The following is a 20,985-nucleotide window of genomic DNA, read 5'->3' as shown; positions in this document are numbered from 1 at the left end:
TAGCTTCCCATTGACTCCCCACTCGCATTGGGTCTCCTTCCCGACAGCCATAGCTCATTCTCTTGAGCTCCCATCACTCCTCGGCTTCCCGAGCTTCTTCTTGGCCTATTGAGGCACCATCAAGGCATTGACATTGAGGTATTGATTCATTATTTTAGAGTTTTATTTTGGTCCATAGGTCTAGGAAAATAGGGCAGCCACCATTGAAGCTTCCAACCTTCATATCTCTTTGCCCCCAGTTATGGGCTGCTAGAGGCTTGTTCCCAGGCCCCCTTGGCTCATGTTTGAGCCCTCCAACCACCCCAGAGTTGCCACATGAACCAGGAGGACCAACAGCAACTCCATGCATATTTGCACCTGTTTTGTGGACAGCAACACATCAGCCACTCCAGCCCCAGCTCCAGCTTGGCATTCAACACTTGTTTGGGGCTCCATTTCAAGCCTTTGCACATGTATTGATGCTTGGCATTGATCCTTTGGGATTACGTATTGGTTGGTGGCTGAAAATAGTATTTCAAGACTGCTATAAACAGTCCATAGATATTTGATACTAGTGCTACATTCAGAGTTTATGCCTATGCTTGTTTGGGCATGACTACATAACCAGTTTGATGCCTATTGCATCCCGATTGACTTGGGGATTGAAGCTACATGTAATGCTATGATTTTGGCCGATTGTAGGGCTGGAAATACTTAGTTTATAATAGTAAATGCATGCTGAATACTCTTGGGCTAGAGCTATCTTTCATGCTTTGACATATGCCTATTGGTTCCGAGTGTATGTCTTGGGTTATGCTATGATGTATTGATCATCGAGGGACAACTTCGAGCTTGTCATTGGATCCGGATGCTTTTGGAAGCCTGAGCTTATTTCAGCTTGCACTTATTGACATTGTTCTATGCTTGATAGTGGTTAGTGCTTTGACAGTTATATGCTATTTTGGTACATGCTTACCCGACGTCTACGGCTTGATGCATTTGTCTTGGCACAGTGTACCATGTACTTGTTGAGCTTTAGTGCTCTCTGAAGACTTGGCTTGGATTCTCATTTGCTATTCTGGAATTTTGTATTGGCTCTTATTTTGGTTGTCAAATGTATTTATTGGGATGTATGTCTTGCTCATGGATGCTACCTACAATTGCTTTGTAGCTATTATGCTCTTGGGATACTATTGAGGCATTGTCTTGGTTACCTGTCTTTGATACTCTGACTTGGTTTGATTGAGCTATTGAGCTTGTTTATCTGCCTTTTGTGCAAGTGGGAGCATCTTGTATGCTTGACTGACATTGAGCAAGAGGTTTATGCTATTTTGAGCATTTTACAGATACTTGAGACTTTGGGATCTCTTACACTTAAATGATGCATGGTTCATGCACTGATATCTTGGAGTTGCTTTTGACCTGAGCTTGGGCTTTTCACTCTTGTGAGCATACACCTACTGGTGTCAGGTCTTGCCAGTGTTATGTATACTTTACCCTATTGTCCAGAGGATATGCCTACTCACTAACAGATGCTTTGGTGACATGTTTGGGTGTTTGCTCAGGGTCTTGATGATTGTTTGGTGCTGATTTATGCCCGTTTATGGCTGGTCATGTCTTGGCTATCATTTCTTGACTTGGTGCAGTGATTTGGCAAGCAATTGCCTCTCACAGTACCCTGCTGTCATTTATTACAGCAAGCATATAACTCCAAAGACTGACATGGATTTTTCATGCTGAAATACTCTAAAATGATGTACTTTCACTAGTACTTGGTGGGCAGCAACTTTAGTTACACTTTTCTCGTTGTTTTCTCTCGATTTTGATGATTTTTTGGTCATTTTCTGCAGTAAATAGCAAGCAGTTTTGAACTGTCTACAGTCTTCCAACTTGCATTATGGCGAGTTCGTCCACTAATCATGCTATTTTCAACATCATTAAGCTTGATGGTACGAATTACTCTTATTGGAAGAGCTAGATTTGGCAGGTATTGGTGCAAAAACCGCAAATCAAACCATTGAGGTTCAGCGGGCAGCCGCCTGCAACTATGCCAGATGAGGAATGGTTTGAGCTTGATGAGTTATGCAAGTCCACTATTGTATTATCTCTCACAGAACAGGTTCATTACAATGTATTTGAGGAAGAATAAAGTGCATAACAGTTGTGGGATAAAATCAAGAATCTTGATGACAAGAAAGTCTAGCGAGTCAGATGTATTGGCTGAAGCAGCTTATGGATCTGTGCATGAAGGAGAATGTGACCATGTCTGCTCACTTGAGCAAACTTGACTTCGCAGACATCACTTTTGCAGAGGATGTCACTCCTCTTTTCTTTCTTGGTACTCTTAATGAGTCATGGGATGTATTCCGCACTACATTATGTGCCTCTACTGCTACCTTGAAATTATCTAATGTTGAGAGTTCTCTTCTGCAGGAAGAGGTTAACCATAAGAATTTGGATACCTCTCATGTGTCGCATGCTATGACAGTTTGAGGCAGAAATGATGGATATGGAAAGCATGGCAGTGGCAGTGGCCGTGGACGAGATTCTCAGAAATCTTGGTCCAAGTGGGAAGTCACGTAGCAAATCCTGTGCAGGAATGCAGATGTTACTTGTCACCAATGTGGGAAAAAGGGCCATATTAGGCCACAATGCCATGAACTGCGCAATGAAAGACGCAAAGATAAGGGGAAAGACAAAGTGCAGGATAAGTCTTCTAATCGCAGCATAGTGCCTGCAAAGTCCAGTGTTAAAATTGAAGAGATCAATGTTATGCAACCCGAGGAAGTTGATGATGATGATAATATCCTAGCAGCTTCTTCTAGTGCTTCACAGATGACAGAGATACACTCTATGTATGCACAGTGTTGGCTCTTGGACTCAAGTGCATCCTTTCATGTGAGAGTGGTTTCATTCATACATACTGTTTCGCGTTCTGTGCGCTTGGGTGATGACAGCTCTCTTGATATTGTGGGCATTGGTGATGTTAGGCTATAGTTTCCTTCTAGCAGCAGTTTTGTTATGCAGGATGTATGTCATGTACCTGCTTTGACATGCAATCTCCTATCAGTTGGACAGCTTGATGATGCAGGTTATCATGTATCTTTTGGAGACTCTGCATGGAAGATCACTCGTGGCAGACTTGTGATTGCGAGAGGTGCCAAGGCTGGCAGCCACTATCCCTTGATTGTATCCGCTTCTTCCCTTGATCATGTTTTTTATGTGGGTTCTATCCCACATGTATCTCTTTTGCATGCCCGTTTTTGGGCCATATGTCTTTGAAGGGAATGAAAATGCTTTCTGGTTTGTAGTACTTACCGCCCCTTGATTATGCATGTTTTGATTCATGTGAGCATTGTCTTTATGGCAGGCAGACTAGGTCTATGCATAAGAAGTCTGGTAGGCCTTGCATGAGTGAGCCCTTGGCATGGGTACATTCGGATGTCTATGGGCCCATGCCTTGTCCGTCTATGGGTGGTGCAAAGTATTTTGTTACTTTCATAGATGATTTTTCACGAAAAGTTTGGGTTATTCCATTAAGCTAAAATCTGATGTCTTGGTTGTGTTTCAGAGATGGCTTGCATTGGTTGAGAACCAGTCTGGGTATAGGCTAAAATGCCTAAGGATAGATAATGGGGGTGAGTATGTCTCACGTGCTTTTGAGAAGTTATGTGATGAGAGGGGTATTAAGTGTCAGTTGACCGCCCCCTACACCCGCCCCAGAATGGTTTGGCTAAGTGGATGAATAGAACTATCCAGGAGCGTGTACGCAGTATGCTCAACCATGCAGGCCTACCATAGAGCTTTTGGGCTGAGGCAATTAGTACAGCTGTGCATGTCATAAACAGACCACCTTCTAGTGGTTTGGATTTCTAGGTTGTAGAGGAGGTATGGACTAGAAAACCTCCCTCTTATGCGCATCTCCGTGTCTTTGGATGTGAGGCAGTTTGCCATGTGCCCAGGAGACAAGAGAAGTAAGCTGGATCCTAAGAGTGTCAAATGCATTTTCCTTGGTTATGGGGATGCAGGCGAGATGGATTACCATCTCTAGGATCCGCAGGCGCAGAAAGTCATATGCAGTCATGATGTAGTCTTCCATGAAGACAAGATGCATAGGCAACCTGAGAGAGTTGTTGAGATCCGCAGGGTCATATTTCAGGAGGAGCCAAGAGCTCCCACACAGCCAGTTGGACAGCCTATAGATGCAGCAAATGCTCATGGTCAAGGTGTTGGACACGCAGTTGGGCAAGCAGTAGAGCTTGCCGTGAGACGGTCTACTAGAGACAGATGTCCACCTGATAGATTTCAGCCCTCGATGCATTATGTCTTGGTTACATATGCAGGAGAGCCTTTCACTTATGATGAGGCTATGCGCAGGGGTGATAGTCACTCCTGGGAGAGGGCTATGCAGTTTGAGATAGACTCCTTGCATAAGAATGACACTTGGGATTTGGTTCCCTTGCCTACGAGCAAGAAGGCTTTGCCATGCAAGTGGGTGTACAATTTGAAAAGTACCCGTGGACACCCCAAGTTGGTATACAAGGCTAGACTGGTAGCAAAGGGTTTTAAGCAGGAGCATGGTGTGGACTTTGATGAGGTCTTTTCTCCTGTGGTTAAGATGACCACCCTGCACTTAGTCTTGGCTTTGGTTGCTCAGCTTGACTTGGATTTATACCAGATCGATGTCAAGACAACTTTCTTACATGGGGACTTGCATGATGAGATTTAAATGGAGCATCCTAAGGGCTTTGCAGAACCTAGCAGGGAGCACCTAGTGTGCAAATTGAAGAAAAGTCTTTATGGCTTGAAGCAGGCACCTAGGGAGTGGTATCATAAGTTTGATGCCTTTATGCAGTCACAGGGCTACAGCAGGAGTGCAATGGATCCGTGTCTTTACACGAAGAATGCCTGTGATGATTCTTTATTGATTTTGGTACTCTATGTGGATGATATGCTCATAGCAGGGAAAGCTCATGATGAGCTAGATGCTCTTAAGGCTCAGCTCAAGAAGAGTTTTGAGATGAAAGAGCTGGGACAAGCCTCTCACATACTTGGTATGTGCATTCAACGTGACAAGCATCAGGGACTCCTCTACTTGTCATAGAGGGAGTACATTCATAAAGTCCTTGAGCGCTTCCGCATATGCAGGACGTTAAGCCTATTGGCTGTCCATTGCCTTCTTATGTGAAGGTATGACAGACTAATTGTCCATAGACAGATGAGCAGAGGGTTGAGATGGCTAAGATTCCCTATGCATCCGCAGTGGGCAATCTTATGTATGCCATGATAGCCACTTGTCCAGATATTGCCTTTGCAGTTGGTGTTGTGGCACGCTATATGACTACACCTGGCAAGAAGCATTGGGATGCCGTGAAGAGTATCATGAGGTACCTGAAGGGCACTGCAGATCTATGCCTATGCTATGGTAGCCAAGATACAGGAGTCGTGGGGTACACTGACTCTGATTATGCAGGACATGCAGATAGTAGGAATTCCACTTTCGGCTATGTATTCACCTATGCTGGAGGTGTTGTTTCTTGGATGTCCAGGGTGTAGAAATGCACGGCCCTTTCTACTACAAAGGCCGAGTATGTTGCAGCACTGAGACTTATAAGGAGGCCATTTGGTTTGGTCGTTTGGTTGCTGACCTTGGTATTGATGTTATCCCTACACTGCATTCGAATTCTATGAGTGCTATTCAGTTAGCCAAGAATCCGTTCTTCCACACATTGAGGTGAGGTATCACTTCATACGTGGGGTTGTTGAGAACAAGTCTCTTGACCTTGTCAAGATTCGACTGACCAAAATCCTGCAGATCTGCTCACGAAAAGCCTCTCTACAGAGCGCTTTGCCTTCCTCAGGAGGTTGATGGGCATGGGATGAGATGGCGTCTTTCCTCATCCTGTTGTACATGTGTACATGTTGTCCTTTCTTTTCTTTTCTTTTTTCACTCCTCACTAGAGCAGATTCACCTTTAAGTGGGAGGTTGTTGGGGGTAAAGGCACCTTTGCCTAGCTGCCCGTGTATTACTACACTGACAGTCACCGCCACTGCACACTGCAGGTGGTGGGCCCCCATCACCGTCACTTTGTTCTTTATTCTTTTAGTGACAGTTTGAATAAAGGAAGGCTCGGTCACACATTGTGACTGCTAGAGTTCCCATTTCTTGTCTCTCTCTTTCTTGCTCTTGCTCTCCTGCCATAGCTCTCAAGTGCAAGCTTCGATCCTTCTCACCTTTGATTCACAGCCTTGGCCATTTCAAAAACTTTATCTTGCCAAAATTTTGCATCGTCATTCCCCTGTAGGGTGGGATTCTGCTCTCTCTCAAAGGTCCATTTGCCTCCTAGTTGGTTTCCCACATTAATCACTTCTTCCACCACCTTGATTGGCAATACTCTGTGCAAGTTAGCAAGGAATTGGAAATTAAGGACAAAGGGCCTTCTAGTGATCCGTTGTTGCTAGAAGATCACCATTTTGGCATTGTAGCTCATTGGGCCATCATTTTGCTTGGTGGGATGGCCATGGTTTGATACCATTGCTAGCTTGGCATTAAATCTATGCTTTGCTTGCCCCACCATCCGATGCCTCTTCCTTCTATGCTCCACTTTTCTTTCAGTAGAGGTATCTGCCTACTGTGTTGTTGCTATTCTTCTAGCCATGGGAAAGGAGGCTATGGGATAAGTTCTTCTTCGTGAGGTCCCATATCAAAGCTTGCGCTAGCCTCTTCTCCTTATTAGCCTCTTATTTGTTGTGCCCTCTCATCAGCAAACCCTAGTGCATCGACTTCTAGTGGGGTCAAGCCTACTTGCAATAGACTGTTTCATTGCTCTTCAAGGCCAAGCCTAACACCCACAGGTTGTGCTAGCGCCTACATGCCTGCTCTCAGAGCCCTGCATGCTGGCTTCTTTTTTATGGAGTCAACAACCTCCTCTTCCTCCATTTGAGTGACTTCCAATAGTGTGTGTAGGAAGGCGCATTGATGGGCTGCTTCAAAACTCACTTGGGTGGCCTTTGCTTTGCTCTCAGCTAGCACTTTGTCCTTTTCCACCTGGGCCAGAGATGCACCAAGGCTTTGACTTTTCTCTCATTATGGTTCACCTAGTCCTCTGCTCTCTTCTCCATTTCCTCTAGGCTTTCTCCTTGCCTTTGAGCCAATATCATCAACCTCTACTCTTGATATTTGATCTCTCTTTTTAGCCTGTGTTGCTCCTCCTGCTCCAAGGTTGCCTCTTGCTTCAATTTCTCGATCTCCTTTGGGTATCTATATGCCCTTTCTTCCCTCACCACCTCTAACTCTTCTATGGCTCTATGGACCTTTCCCATCTCCCCTTGCAGGTCTTCATAGAGCCCTGCACGAGCTCGTCATTATGGCATCACATGCTTACTAGGGCTTGAGTTTCTTCATCTAGCCTTGCCTCCCACTTAGTTTCTACTTTGCCCTTGACTCACAGCTACTCCTTTAGCTCACTTATCTCCCTTTGGCACATGGCTACTTGACAAGTTTTCTCTAATTGTGATGCAGCCATGGCCTCATTTCCTACCTCTAGTTCAACAGTGCCATCCTCTTGTCTTCCTTTTCCCTCTCTAGTTGCAAGAGGAGCTCCTTGACATATTCATCATAATCTATAGTAGGTGGTAGCTCTGTCGTGGGCATGGAGGTTGGGGAGGTTTCCCTCTTCTGCTTCTTCGAATACTACCTAAACTCGGCATCTGGTCTTTTAGTTCCTATTATGGGGGTACCCTCTTCCATTCCTTGGGCCATTTACTTATTAACAAAGTAATGTACCCAAGCTATGAGGTTAGTAGCATCCACTTTGGTCATGGAGCTCGGTGCGGATATGATTGTGGGAGTAGCGCGCACTATGAAGGTAGGAGTGAAATCAATCAAGGCCTTGCCCTTGCCTTCCTTCACTACAATTGGCGTGATTTCTAGCGCTTGTGTGCTTGAGCTCAGGCCTCATCTCTAGATGAGCTCATGGCACCCAAATCATCCTGCCTGTATAGCTACTCTATAGATAGGCATGTTGCCAAAGCCATGTCTTTGTCTTCCTTCCTTTTCAATTCCACCTCTTCTTCTAATGCCTTCCTTTTCCTCTCCTCCTCAGATTCTCTTTATTCTTCCTCCAATCTCTCCAACTCCATCTCTTTCTCCTTCCTCTCTTCCTCTTCCTTCTTAGACTCTCTTTTAGCTTTTTGTAAATATGCTTTTTCTTTTTTCCTGCTTTCATCCTCGACCTTCTTTTGCGAATCCTTCTTCTTTGGTTTTTTGGTTTTTCATTAGCTACTTTGCATTTCTCGTTCTTCTTCCTCATCCTTGCTCACCATCCTTTCACTAGAGTGTGGCTGATGTTCATGATGAGGGGGTGACCTCTCTAATGTTTCTCTCCAACTCTTTCTTCACCCTATCCTTTCCCCAATGCTTCCCTTATTATGGCTATCAAGACCCCACCAAATCCGATGGTAGAGGCCTTTGAGGATGACGCTTTTATTTTTTCCCTAGTAGCAGGGGGGACTCCTCTTGCTGGTCTCCCTTCTATTGCAGCCAATGCTTTTTCTAAAGGCTCAATGGTCTTTTGCACAAATCCATTTAGATTCACTTCGTCAATGGATCATGTTGCAATGGTCTCCAACATAGGCACTTTGATTTGGCTCATTATTGAGTTGTACCTATGGCTAGAGAACAGTGCATGCATCATTTTGGCATGGAGCTAGATTTTGAGGTCACGGATATCTGCCAAGCTGATGCCATCGTTTGTGTGGACCATCACCTTGTCCATTCTTAACATGGTGTACACATATCTCTTTGGCCTCCTTTCCACTTTATTGGCTAGGCTCAATGCTTTCATCACCACTTCTGGGGTTAACTCGATTTGGATTTTGCAAGTGTAGAGGGAGCTCATGCTCAACTGCCAAGATCCACTGACCGCTTATTCCTTCAAGTGTTTCAATCGAGCACTTATGGCTATTTCTCACCTAGCCTCCTTCGATCCTAATGGGGTGTAGTGAGCTTACCTTGATGCCTAATCGAGTTGCCTCCTCCCTCAAGCACTCCGGTAGCTCCACAATTTGTGATGCAAGCTCAAGCATCCTCAAGCCTCCACCTCCAAGCTCCATCCTCCATAGCCACGTGTGAGACAAGAGAAGAGAAGAAGAAGAGAGGAGATGATGGAGAGCTTCATCTTCAAAATCCCTCACCCTCTTACACTTACTCCCTCACTCACTCACACTCCCTCCCTCAAGCACTCACAAGAAAGCAAGAGAAGAGAAGGAGAGAAGAAGATGAGCACACTTTTGTCACACACTAAAGACTCCCCACTAGCCTCCTTTTGATTCTCCACTTCACACTTAGGGCACATCAAGGGTAGGACATACCTAGGGAGGTAACACTCATCTTGATGTGCCCTAAGCGTGAAGTGGGGAATCAAAATTGTTAGAAGTCAGAGAGAGAGATTGGAGCTAACACACAGTGAGAAGCCATGTGCTCTCTCATGTATCTTCCATTATATATTTTTCGCATAATTCAAATGACTGTTTACAACCTAAGGTCTCAAGGACCATTCAGACCAAACAACTAAGTCCTAAGCACCAACTTATTTAATTCTTGTATCATGTAGTATAGCTGGACAACTCAAGTGTCGGGTACAATCATACCAAAGATAGAGAGATGAGCTTGAAATCTAACACTCCCCCTCAAGCTCAAGGCAGCATCTGTACACCAAGCAACAGTCTGAAAACACTGAGCTTATCTTTACCCAAAGACTTGGTAAAGATATCTGCAACTTTTTTATTAGTCTGCACATGCATGAGATCAACTCTTCCTGCAAGAACCATCTCTCTGATGAAGTGGTAGTGTACCTCAATGTGTTTTGTCATGGCATGGTATAGTGGATTCATGGCCAGGAGTACACCACTAAGATTGTCACATAGCAAAGTCACTAGAGCATCTACCTGTATATCCAAATCAGCCATAAGCTTGAGCAGCCATGAAATCTCACATGCTACCAATGTAGCACCCCTGTACTCTGCTGCCTCAGTACTCGATAAAGAAACCGTAGGCTGCTTCTTGCTGCTCCAGCTGATCATTCCGCTTCCAAACCCGAAAGTATAGCCACTCGTAGATCTACGGTCATATGAGCATCCTTCCCAATCTGCATCCGTGTATCCAACCAGTTTCAAGGGCTTATCTCTCACATAGAACATCCCATAATCTACAATGGACATAACATATCTCATAATGCATCTAACTGCATCCAAATGCGACTTTTGGGGCTTTTGCATAAACTAGCTTATCATCCCTACAGCATAGCTCAAATCAGGCCTAGTGATGGTCAAGTAAATTAGACTGCCAACCATTTGCATATACATGGTCACATCCTCAACTTCAGCCCAGTGCTCATGTCTAGCTTTACATTTTGATCAAGAGGTGTATCCAATGGTTTGCATTTAGCCATGTCATACTTCTTCATCATTTCCATGGCATAGTGATTCTGCATCAACCATAAACCATTTTCATCTGTAACCACCTCAATACCCAAGAAATACTTCAAATCACCTAAGTCTTTCATGTCAAATTCGGTTTTCAGCATCTTCATTACATGTTGTATGCCCAAGTCATCATCATCAGTGATTATCAAATCATCAATATATATGACCAGCCCTACCAACACTCTTTTTCATAAATAGGCTATGATCATCCCTACCAACAGCAAATCCCAAGCTCTGCAAGTAGTTATAGATCCTTGCATGCCAGGCTCTCGAAGCCTGCTTCAGCCCATACAATGCTTTTTTTAGCCTACATGCATAGTGCTGAAAATTAGGGTGTAATACCCTTCTGGTTGATCCATATAGACATCCTTTGCCAAGTCACAATTGAGGAATGCATTATTCACATCCATCTGCTGCAATTTCTAGCCTCTAGCAGCAGCCCGCAATCTCAGTGCGTATGGTTACCATCTTGGCAACAGGGCTGAATGTTTCCTCATAATCAAGTCCATACTGTTGGGCATACCCCTTAGCAACTAGCTTGGGTTTTTACCTTTCCACACTGCCATCCAACTTGCATTTGATTTTGTAAACCCATTTGAAGCCAATTGTCTTTTTCCCTTCAGGCAGTGGCACAAGATCCCATGTTGTATTTTCAACCAAGTCATTCATTTCTTCATCCATAGCTACACACTAGTTCTCATCTTTTATTACTTCAGTATATGTACCTAGTTCTTTGATTTCCATCACTTTTGTCATGTAAGCATAGTGCTTTGCAAAGTAGCCACTGTACATTAACTTGTCAACAGGATATCTAACCCTCTGCGATCGTCTCGGCTATGGTGCACTACTTGATTCCCCTCTCTCATGAGGTGGAATGTACCTATTCTGCCTAGTACTAGGCATATACACAGTCGGAATACCAAGCTCAATGTCTAGACTGTCAATTGAGTCATAGCAGATATATCATCAATGGCTTTTTCTTTTCCTTCGATGTCCACTACATCATATCTCCCCCTCACTGACATAGTAGTGTCAGTGGACGGTGAGCCAGAGCTCCGCAATCTCCTTGTCCATGGAGATACCATCTGACCACTAGGACTTGTCATAGCAGTATTTTGCTGCGAATCAGATGTAGATGGATGAGGAGAAGGCGTATCTGATGGCACTGTAGCCGGTGATACATACCAAGAGGCCATCCCATCAAAGATAACATCCCTGCTCACCAAAGTCTTCTTGGTAGAGGGATCATAGCATTTGTATGCATTTTTCCCCTGCAAATATCCAATGAAAACACACATATGCACTTTTGGATCCAACTTCTTCCTTTTCTCATGTGGGATGTGCACATAAGCAAGACAACCAAATACTTTCATGTGACTTACATCCCGGCTTATAGCCATACAGATTCTCAAACAGTGTCATCTCATGAATACCTACAGTGGGAGTCTGATTCAAGATATACATAGCTGTCATAATAGCCTCAGCCCAATAATAGAGTGGCATCTTCTTCTCATCCATCATGGTATGAGCAACTTCCATCAATACCTTGTTCTTACGCTCAACCACTCCATTTTGTTGTGGAGTATAGCTGCATGTAAGCTACCTACATATGTCATTTTCAGCCAGAAAATTTTCAAATTCATTTGACACATACTCCCCACCGTTTTTTAATCTCAAGCAAGAGATATAGCAGTCAAATTCCTTTTCAACCTGCTTTTTAAACTGTTGAAAAATAGCAAACATCTCATCCTTTGTCTGTAGAATATACACCCAAGTATAGCGATTGTAATCATCAATAAATGTCACATAGTACTTCGAGTCTCCCATAGATGCATTATGGGCTGGCCCCTAGACATCAGAGTGCACTAATTGCAACAGATGTGTACTCTACCTTACATGCCTAACAAATGGCAACCTCGAGTGCTTACCAAACTGGCAAGCATCATATACATGACCAATGTCTGTGTATTGGAACTTGGGTAAACCTATAACAAGCTTTTTTTTTTTGCATAATTTGTAGCCTCTGCAAATTCACATGTCCCACTCTCTTATGCCAAATTTCCAAACCCCTAATAGTGCCAGAACCATGGGCAAACATAGCTGAATTCAGCTATGGCAAAGTGGCATCAAGAGTAAACATTCTGCCATTCCTGTGATCGTGAGCAATCAACTTGCATCCATTTTCAAACTCTTCAATAAAGCAACCATGCTTATTGAACCTAACCTGCAAGTTCTGCTCCATCATCTGACCGACAAACAGTAAGTTCTTCATTATCGATGGGACATGCAGTATATCAAGCAAATTTTTCTTTCTGCCATCATGAACTGCAAGAGGCACTTTTCCTTTATGCTCAATTCTATGCTGCGTGTCATCACATGTGCATACATAGCCATGTCTTTCAACTACCATGTCAGTAAACTAATCACCATGAGGGGTCATGTGGTTCGATGCCTCTAAATCAATGTACCATACTACATCATTAGTGGATTTTTCAATAGCCCTCTCTTTCACATACTGCATGGCAAATAATCTATCTCCTGAAGCATCATCTGCCTGACTAGATATAGCAAAATGTCCATGTTGTTTGCCCTTCTGATTTTGCAAAGGTTCTTCCAAAAATCCTTGGCAATATGACCATACTTTCCGCAGTAATGACAATCCTTATCCTTATTCGGATTGTCAGATAGACACTTCTACTGCCAGGAGCCTTTGCCTCTAGGGCTAGATCTCCCCTGCCTCTAAAGTTTCCACCACCTCTTGCATTCGATACCTGCTAGTTGTATTGCCATAGGATGCATTTTGATGACTTCCCCTACCAGAACCATAGCCTCTACCACGGCTGCCACGGCCGTGTTCATTGGAATAAAAGACTGCATCATTGCTTTTGGAACTGCTTGACCCTGTAGTAGCCAAGCCAATTTTAACCTCCTCATGGATAAGCAATGCAACTAGTTCATTGAAATCAGGCATTTCAGCCCGCACAGACACAGAAGTATCAAAATACTTATACTTTGGACCCAAGCCATTCAGCGTCACAACACCCATATCTTCATCTCTTCAACCTGAGTACCAACAGATGCTAGCTGATCCGCAATGGTCTTGATCTCTATCACATAGTCCTGTATAGACATGCTCTTTCTCTCCATATTGTTAAATTTTTGCTTTAACTATATCTTCATGGCACTTGTAGTGGTGCCATAGTACCTGATCAAAATGTCCCACGCATCCTTAGGAGAGCTGCCGTTCATTATCTACATTACCATGGCATCTGATACACATAAAGACAGCCAATGCAACACCCTGCGAGCTCTTTCTGTCCAAGCTTGGTGTAGTCATCTTTGATCAGTTGTAGGTCTCTTTGGGAGCTCAGGTTCGGCTTTTGCTCCAGTCATCACCAACTCCCAATATCCTTTCCTGATTAAGAATTTCTCCATGCGAAACTTCCATATGGCATAATTATGGCTGTCCAATTTCTCCCCCACAATCTTGGTAATATTGTATGTCCTGCCAGCATTTGCTACGTCGTATGTTCTACCTGACTACCTGCAAGACAAAAATCTTCCTGACAATTTAGTTTCAGCCTGCAACTATTTATGATATTTTTCAGCACTCTATGTGCTTAGACATTCAGTATTTTAGCCTGAAAAACAATTATATATACACCTCCTAACACTTGGCAATCACCTAGGTATTGCAGCCTGCATATATAGACTGCATTCACTGCATAAGCAGCATCTAATCAAGTAGACTCTTCATGTACAGACAAGAAATCTATAAGCATCAAATGACAAGTACCAGCAACTTCTCTTCCATCCAAACAATAGAGTGTATGTGCCTCAAACAGCCCCAAGGCATCTCAAATAGTTGTTATTACATGTAGGTATACATGCATGTCCAACTGGGCACATTGCAATGCATGTACATCATGTATGGAAGCTAGATATCCTTCCAACTAATAAAAATAGTTAATACCCTACTATAACCAGTAGTACATCAGCCCAAGGTTTGGGCATTTAATGCTCACAATATCCCACAACACACCTATAGCTCCAATGGCATGACTCAAGCCTTATGGGTACAAGTGAATGCCAAAACACTTTAACCTTCAAGTGATAACTGTTATACATTCAATTTCAAATTTCAGCCTATAATTTTTAGATCTATAAATGCATTCCAGAACTGAAGTTTTAATCCCTTTTGGTCATGTCCAGGTGTACATGGGTGTTGCATAGACATTTACCAAGCATTCTTGATGATCATATGCATCATTCCAAAGGCATTTGTGGACCAAACATTGCCCTGTAGTAGTGCTGGAAACTTCTGGACAAATTTTACCCTGTTATTCCCTTCAAAATATGAGCATTTGACACTCCAAACCCAAGCTCAAAAGCATGAGAGATAACACTTGTACCTTGCCAAGTATGCCTATGCTTCAAAAGAGTTCATTGTACATGTTAGATAGCTTCCAAACTTCAAGAGTATATTTCCTTGAAAGTTTAGCAATAGGTATGTCCCTATTTTTAGATCTGTACATAACCATTGATGGGACCTAAAACGGGCTGGCACTGGCTCATGCACTAGCCGGACCTCTATCATGCGCTCAACAACCCCACGGCCTCGCGGCCAAGAGCGTGGATGACACATACATCATCTTTCTAAACATCTTGCATTTATATCACGTCTCACAGTCCAACTCTAACCCAATTATCACTTCTCAGAGGGAGTCCCAGCACATTGCCAAATAGCACGAAGTACAAACATAGGAGGTCCTCCCACGGCTGACTGCCGCTACCTCACTGCGACTCTCCTACACCTTGGGGATTGGCCCCTCGATGCGTTGCTAAACATAAAACACAATATCGCACACATTTCCACTCAAGGTACCAATTAATCGTATCTAGGAATGTACCATACCTCACTTTCTTTCCCCTAGACCCAACGCTTAGCCTACAGCTTGGACAACCTTACTCACTCAACGTTGGTCACGATTTAGAGAAAGCAATTGCCATGCATCCAAGAGGTATTGTCTGATACTTTTTATCATTTCTTTATGATTTATGCAAATTGTGAATGTCCATGTGCTCAAACAATTAAGACAATCAGCATTAGTGCACATGTGAAAAACATTTCTTTCAATGATTTCGACTAACACTCGTATGCGGCGTTGCATGAACCTAGCACCGAGAAACCCTCGTGCTACTAGATTCTTAATCTTTAATTATCGCCCAACCTAAATGGGATGCATAAAAAAACCAACAAGCTTTTCATCATTTCATTCAGCATTTAAACACTTTTTATACACTCTACCCCCTCACCCGTTTAGGTTGTGCATGGTGCATAGGTTTAGGGTTCATTTTTCACATTTTTATTGTATGAAAAGCAATAAAAACTCACTAAAACATAAAGCTAGGGCTGAACTGAGGCCAAACCTCATACTTTAGACCCCCCATACATCCACAAACATGGTTCTTATTTTTCCTTAATTTTCGGCACTCAAAATCCATTTTTCCCTTATTTTTTTTCATTTTTCCTATTTTTCTTGTATTTTTGCAATATTAAATGACTAAAAATATAAAATGAGTTGTGGGCTGCGGCCCTTAGGTTCATTTGCAGCAAAATCACAAATTTAGTTGGTGTGTCTTATTACATTTTCCATTGATATATCAAAAACACCCAATTTCCCCATATTTCGTGTGTTTTACGGGTTTTACACTATTAATTTCATCCACAACTCTTATGATTTTCTAATTTTCTGATTTCAAACAGTTGGAAGACATTGCATACAACATTATAATGTATAATCATCCCATGGGAACAAATATTCATGAAGCAACTTGCATAAAACATCAATTTCCTTTGTAAAAATGAGATTACCGTTCTTTGCGGGTTGCGGGTTTTTATTTGCCACTTCTCGGGACTGATTTCCAGCCACCATTAATGCTCATGATAGTCCACAATCAGCAATCTTCCTTCCTCTTGCACCACGGAGCAATACGGTCTTCATTGGACAAGCATCCGTCATCCATTCTTCTTCTTTTTCTTCTTCACCACATGAATCTGCCCTTGGGGGAGAGAGAGGGAGGAGAGAGAAAGACTGAAATCAGAATTCTTCATAGAGACCACCATTTCTCGAGCGAGAGGCGGCGATATGATTGGCATCCAGGAGGGAAGCAAGGGCAATGATCAGTGATGTGGGTTGTTTGCAGGCTGGAGGTTGGCCTCCTCCATCCATGGCGTGAAATTCGGCGCCCTCTATTGGCGCCTTCTTCTCCTCTCTCCCCACGATTTTTTTATGTGGCTTTTGGTTGGGGGGTTAAAATGTCCCCAAAGGGCACCCCCCCTTTGGTCCATGTTGTGGCCACCCTTTCAAATCTTGACCATTTCTTGGCCATTTCCCCGTCCGGACTCTGAATTGAGCTCTGTAAAATCCTGGGCATTTAGCTTGGCATCCCGCATTGGCCGGTAACTCTTATCAACCCACACGACAGTCTGAAAATTTATGAAAAATCAACAAGTGCCACTCGGGCACCTTTAAAGCACTTTGGCGCTTAAAATCGTCCTAGATCGAGCCGCCGCCTTCGACGTTGAATATTTTTCCCTCGATATTCATAATTTTTAGCTATTTTTAAGCACTTCTCGGCACCGAAATTCCACTCTCATTGGCGACCACGGGATAGGGCGACTCAGCCCGTCGAATCCCACAATAGATCTGCACAAAACAACCAAAGGAAGCATCAAGCTGATACAAAATAGATACATACTAAACACAGCACAACGCTCTCCCGACCCCCTCACAGAACCAAGACATAACATTCACAAGGAGTAGGCCTAGCATCATCTGATAGAAGATCCGAAGCTAGTCACTAACCAACTGCTCCATGTTGTTTAACACCAAAGGATTTGGAAATGAAGTATTCAGTCACCCATTTAAATGAGTAACCAAGTGTATTGTTGATTATGAAATGTAATTCATTCACCTAGAGTTACCCAACATCAAGATCATCATAACTTTTAATAGGGATACTAGTGCTTTAGCTACAAAAGCAGTGCCACCGATGCCTTCAACATCTTTTGGTTCACTTCTCAAGAAGGATAGCAATACTCTTCTCAAAGATCTACTCAAAGATCAAGCACACCACAATAGGCTTGTCAGTCATATACCTAAATGAAATATGAACCAAGAAAAGTGGATTCCAAAAGCTTCACATAATAAGGGAGAGGTCCACTCATATATTAGCCACTCATAAAAATCAACCTCCAACCAAGTATGATGGGGATGTCAACATCACAATCATAATCTAGCTACATGGATTCCTAAGGCTTTGCTCAAGGCCCAAAAAGCTTCATGCTATGCAACAAACATGCACCCGAGACCTAGTATCATGCAGAAAAGAAAACTACAGACCGCACCCGTAATCGTATCATACAATCAAACCATAATACATCAATAACCCACTCAGGACATAACCAGACTTTTGTAAGCAATGACAGCTCGAAAGACTCCACCTGCCCATTCCACAAAGTGCATTTATTGAAAAGAGAAAAAAGTGCAGTGAGGGGAATGATTTTAGTGAAGGGTTCGTTTTAATAAATTATTAAAAATGGGTGAAATTTTATTAGGTTGTAAACCTTAATACAAAAATTGTGGTTCCTTCTTAAAATGTTAATTACAAATTATTAGGGTGAAACAATGCTTTAAACAAAACCCAGACTCAAGTCTCTAAATGCATATTCATTGATTAAAAATTAAGTGTGTGTTTAGCACTTTTTGTGTAGTACGTGCACTTATGATGGTGGATTCATTTTTAATAAACTTAGATATGTCTGTAGCGCACGAAGCACGTGCTAAGTGAATGGTTGGTTCATTTTAATTATTTAGAAAAATGTGTGTCTGGCGCAAGTGTAAGTGGAAAAGTGGGTGATTAAAGTTCATTTGAATAATTAACCGTGGTTAAGGGGTGACCAAGAATAAATAAAATAAAAAATATAAATACTTAGTAGGGTGTGTATGCAAGAGACTGAGGGCGCATGGATGGGTTCCAAGATGTAATGAGTTCAACAAAAAAGCAAAAGCCTAGTACTACTGAAAAAAAAATGAAACACCTTATTTTTTTAAAAAAAATATCAAGGAAAAGTTAGTGGGGTCATATTTGGTTTAGTTAATTCTGATTAGTGTTGGGGTGTTGTTATTTTTTTAAATTTATATAAGTTTTTTATTATTTAATTGTTTTATATTTTTAATGGTTTTTATATTAAAAAACAAATTTAATAACTAGCTTTCTACAATCAAACCTAAGTGACAATTGAATCATCAAGCTTCAACAATGGATCTATATTTTTTAGTATTTTTCAGTATATTTTTGGAATTTAAAATAAAATTTCTATGAATCTAGCTAAAAGTTTAACATTTTGGCCTTCAAATAAGTCAAGGCTCTTTCAGCTTAGAAAATATTATAAAAGTAGTCAAATGCATTGATGGATTTTTTGGTGATTTTTTTAAATTTAATTTTGATTTTTATTGATTTTTTTTCTCAATTTTCAATAAATTTTGAAGGATTTTCAGGGTTGTTTATTTTTTGTAATTAATTCTCTACATTGTAACCAGCAAAATAAACCAAAAAATTTCTCAATTTGGTAAGGAAATTTTCAACTATTTTTCTATTTTTTAATTGAATTTTTAATTATTTTTTAAGGATTTTAGGTGTTTTTCCAAGTGTTAATAGGTTTCTAAAAAATAAAAATGAGGTACATGGGCTGCGTGTGAACAGCAAATTGTGCTTAGATGGCACACACCACCACATGGACAAAGCCAGATGCGCATCCTTGCACGTGAACACCCATGGAAAAAAAACAAATCCACGTATGCGAACGTAAGACAGTCTCTCGCACGGACAACGCACACTCGAAGACACGGAGACGCGAACACATGACGGGGGAGGATGGGGTGAAGCCAAACGGGGGGGTTGGGTTAATGGGGTGAAGGAGGGTTAGGTTAGGGTAAGTGGGTAGGGTGAGGGTAGGGTAATTGGGGGGAAAGTAGTGGGTATACTGGGGTTATGGAAGGGGTTAGTGAGAACAAGAGCTAGGGGCTAGGGGTTTTAGGGATAATGGAGGGTGGGAAGGGTAAGGTAATGGGGGGGGGGGGGGAACACGTGGAGGAGGCGGGATGAAGCGGGGTCCAAGCAATGGACGAAGGAGGAGGCGGGATGGCGTTGGCAGTGCAGGTGAGGGCAAGCGGCGACGAACGGCCAGGGCCAGGCGACGACAAGGGAGGAGACAACATGGCGGCGGCAGGAGGAGGCTACATGGCAAAGGGCAGGCAGTAGATGGCTAGGGCGGGGCGACGACAGGGGGGAGGGCCGCATGAAGGGAAGAGGGTGGAGGTGACGGCCGTGGGGAGAAGGGGGGGAGGTGAAAGGGAGAAGGAGGGGTGGAGGAGAAAGGAGGGAGAATGAAAGAGGAGGGGAGGAGGAAGGGAGAAGGAGGAGGAGAGGGAGAGGGAGAAGAGGAGGAAGAAGAAGAAGAAGGAAAAGAAGATAGAGAAGGAGGAGGAGGAGGTAGGGAGGTAGGTGGAGGAGATGGCATGAGAAGGATAAGACAAGGGAAAAGGAAGGAGGAGAGAGGAGATGGTGGAAGGAGGAGAAGAAGAAGACGAAGAAGAAGAAGAAGAAGAAGGGGAGAGAGAGGGAGGGGTCGGGGAGAGAGAGAAGGAAAGGAGAGAGAAAGGGGAGAAGGGGAGGGGAGGGAAAACCGTGGGGGGGGGGGGGGGGGGGCGTGTTTCTTTGAAATGGTGGGTTTTGTTTTCTTTGTTAAATGGAAAAAAATTACAATAAATAAGGGAAAAAAACAAGGAAGTCAAAAATTTGCAGTGGCAGGAAGCAACGGGGGTCGGGATGGCAGCACGGGTGCGGGATGACGCAACGAATGCGACATCATGAGTAAAAATCGAAAAAACGGGTGAGCACATGCGACGTGAGAGGCACGATGGGCGCAAATTAGTCGAAAAATTGCATAAAATACAAACCATGCGCCAGAACAAAATGTGGGAAAAAGGAAAATTGTACCGGAAGGCAAGGGGGAGATAGTGGAAGAAGGCAATAGGGTGTCTAGGAACAATTCAGGGCATTCACATGGGAAAAATGCAAAAATCAGGCCCGAAAACACATATGAAAATTAATATCAAAAAATCCATGGGACGAAATGAAGTGCAAAAAAAAAAAGAAAAATGTGCAAAAAGGCATGCCGGAAAGGCCTATCATGTCATAACACAGTTTCGATGAAGATAAGAGCCGTTCACATGGAAAAAACCTAAAAATCATACTTGGAAAGGGATTTGGAAATTAATATTGAAGGATCTGTGCACCAGAACGAAGCGCAATAAAAAGGAAAAATGTCAAAACACATATAATCTTCAGGGTTGTCATATCAAATCTCATTTCGGATGGGTTTAGGAGGAATTCACATGGAAAAAACAAGAAAATTGAGCTCAAAAACACCAATAAAAATTAATAACAAAAAAA

This window comes from Lygodium microphyllum, chromosome 5, assembly GCF_053477565.2.
Source record: "Lygodium microphyllum isolate KBCC chromosome 5, Lygodium_microphyllum_v1.1.10, whole genome shotgun sequence".
Classification (NCBI taxonomy): Eukaryota; Viridiplantae; Streptophyta; class Polypodiopsida; order Schizaeales; family Lygodiaceae; genus Lygodium; species Lygodium microphyllum.
The sequence above is the reverse complement of the archived record's forward strand: the minus strand, read 5'-3'. Positions refer to the sequence as shown.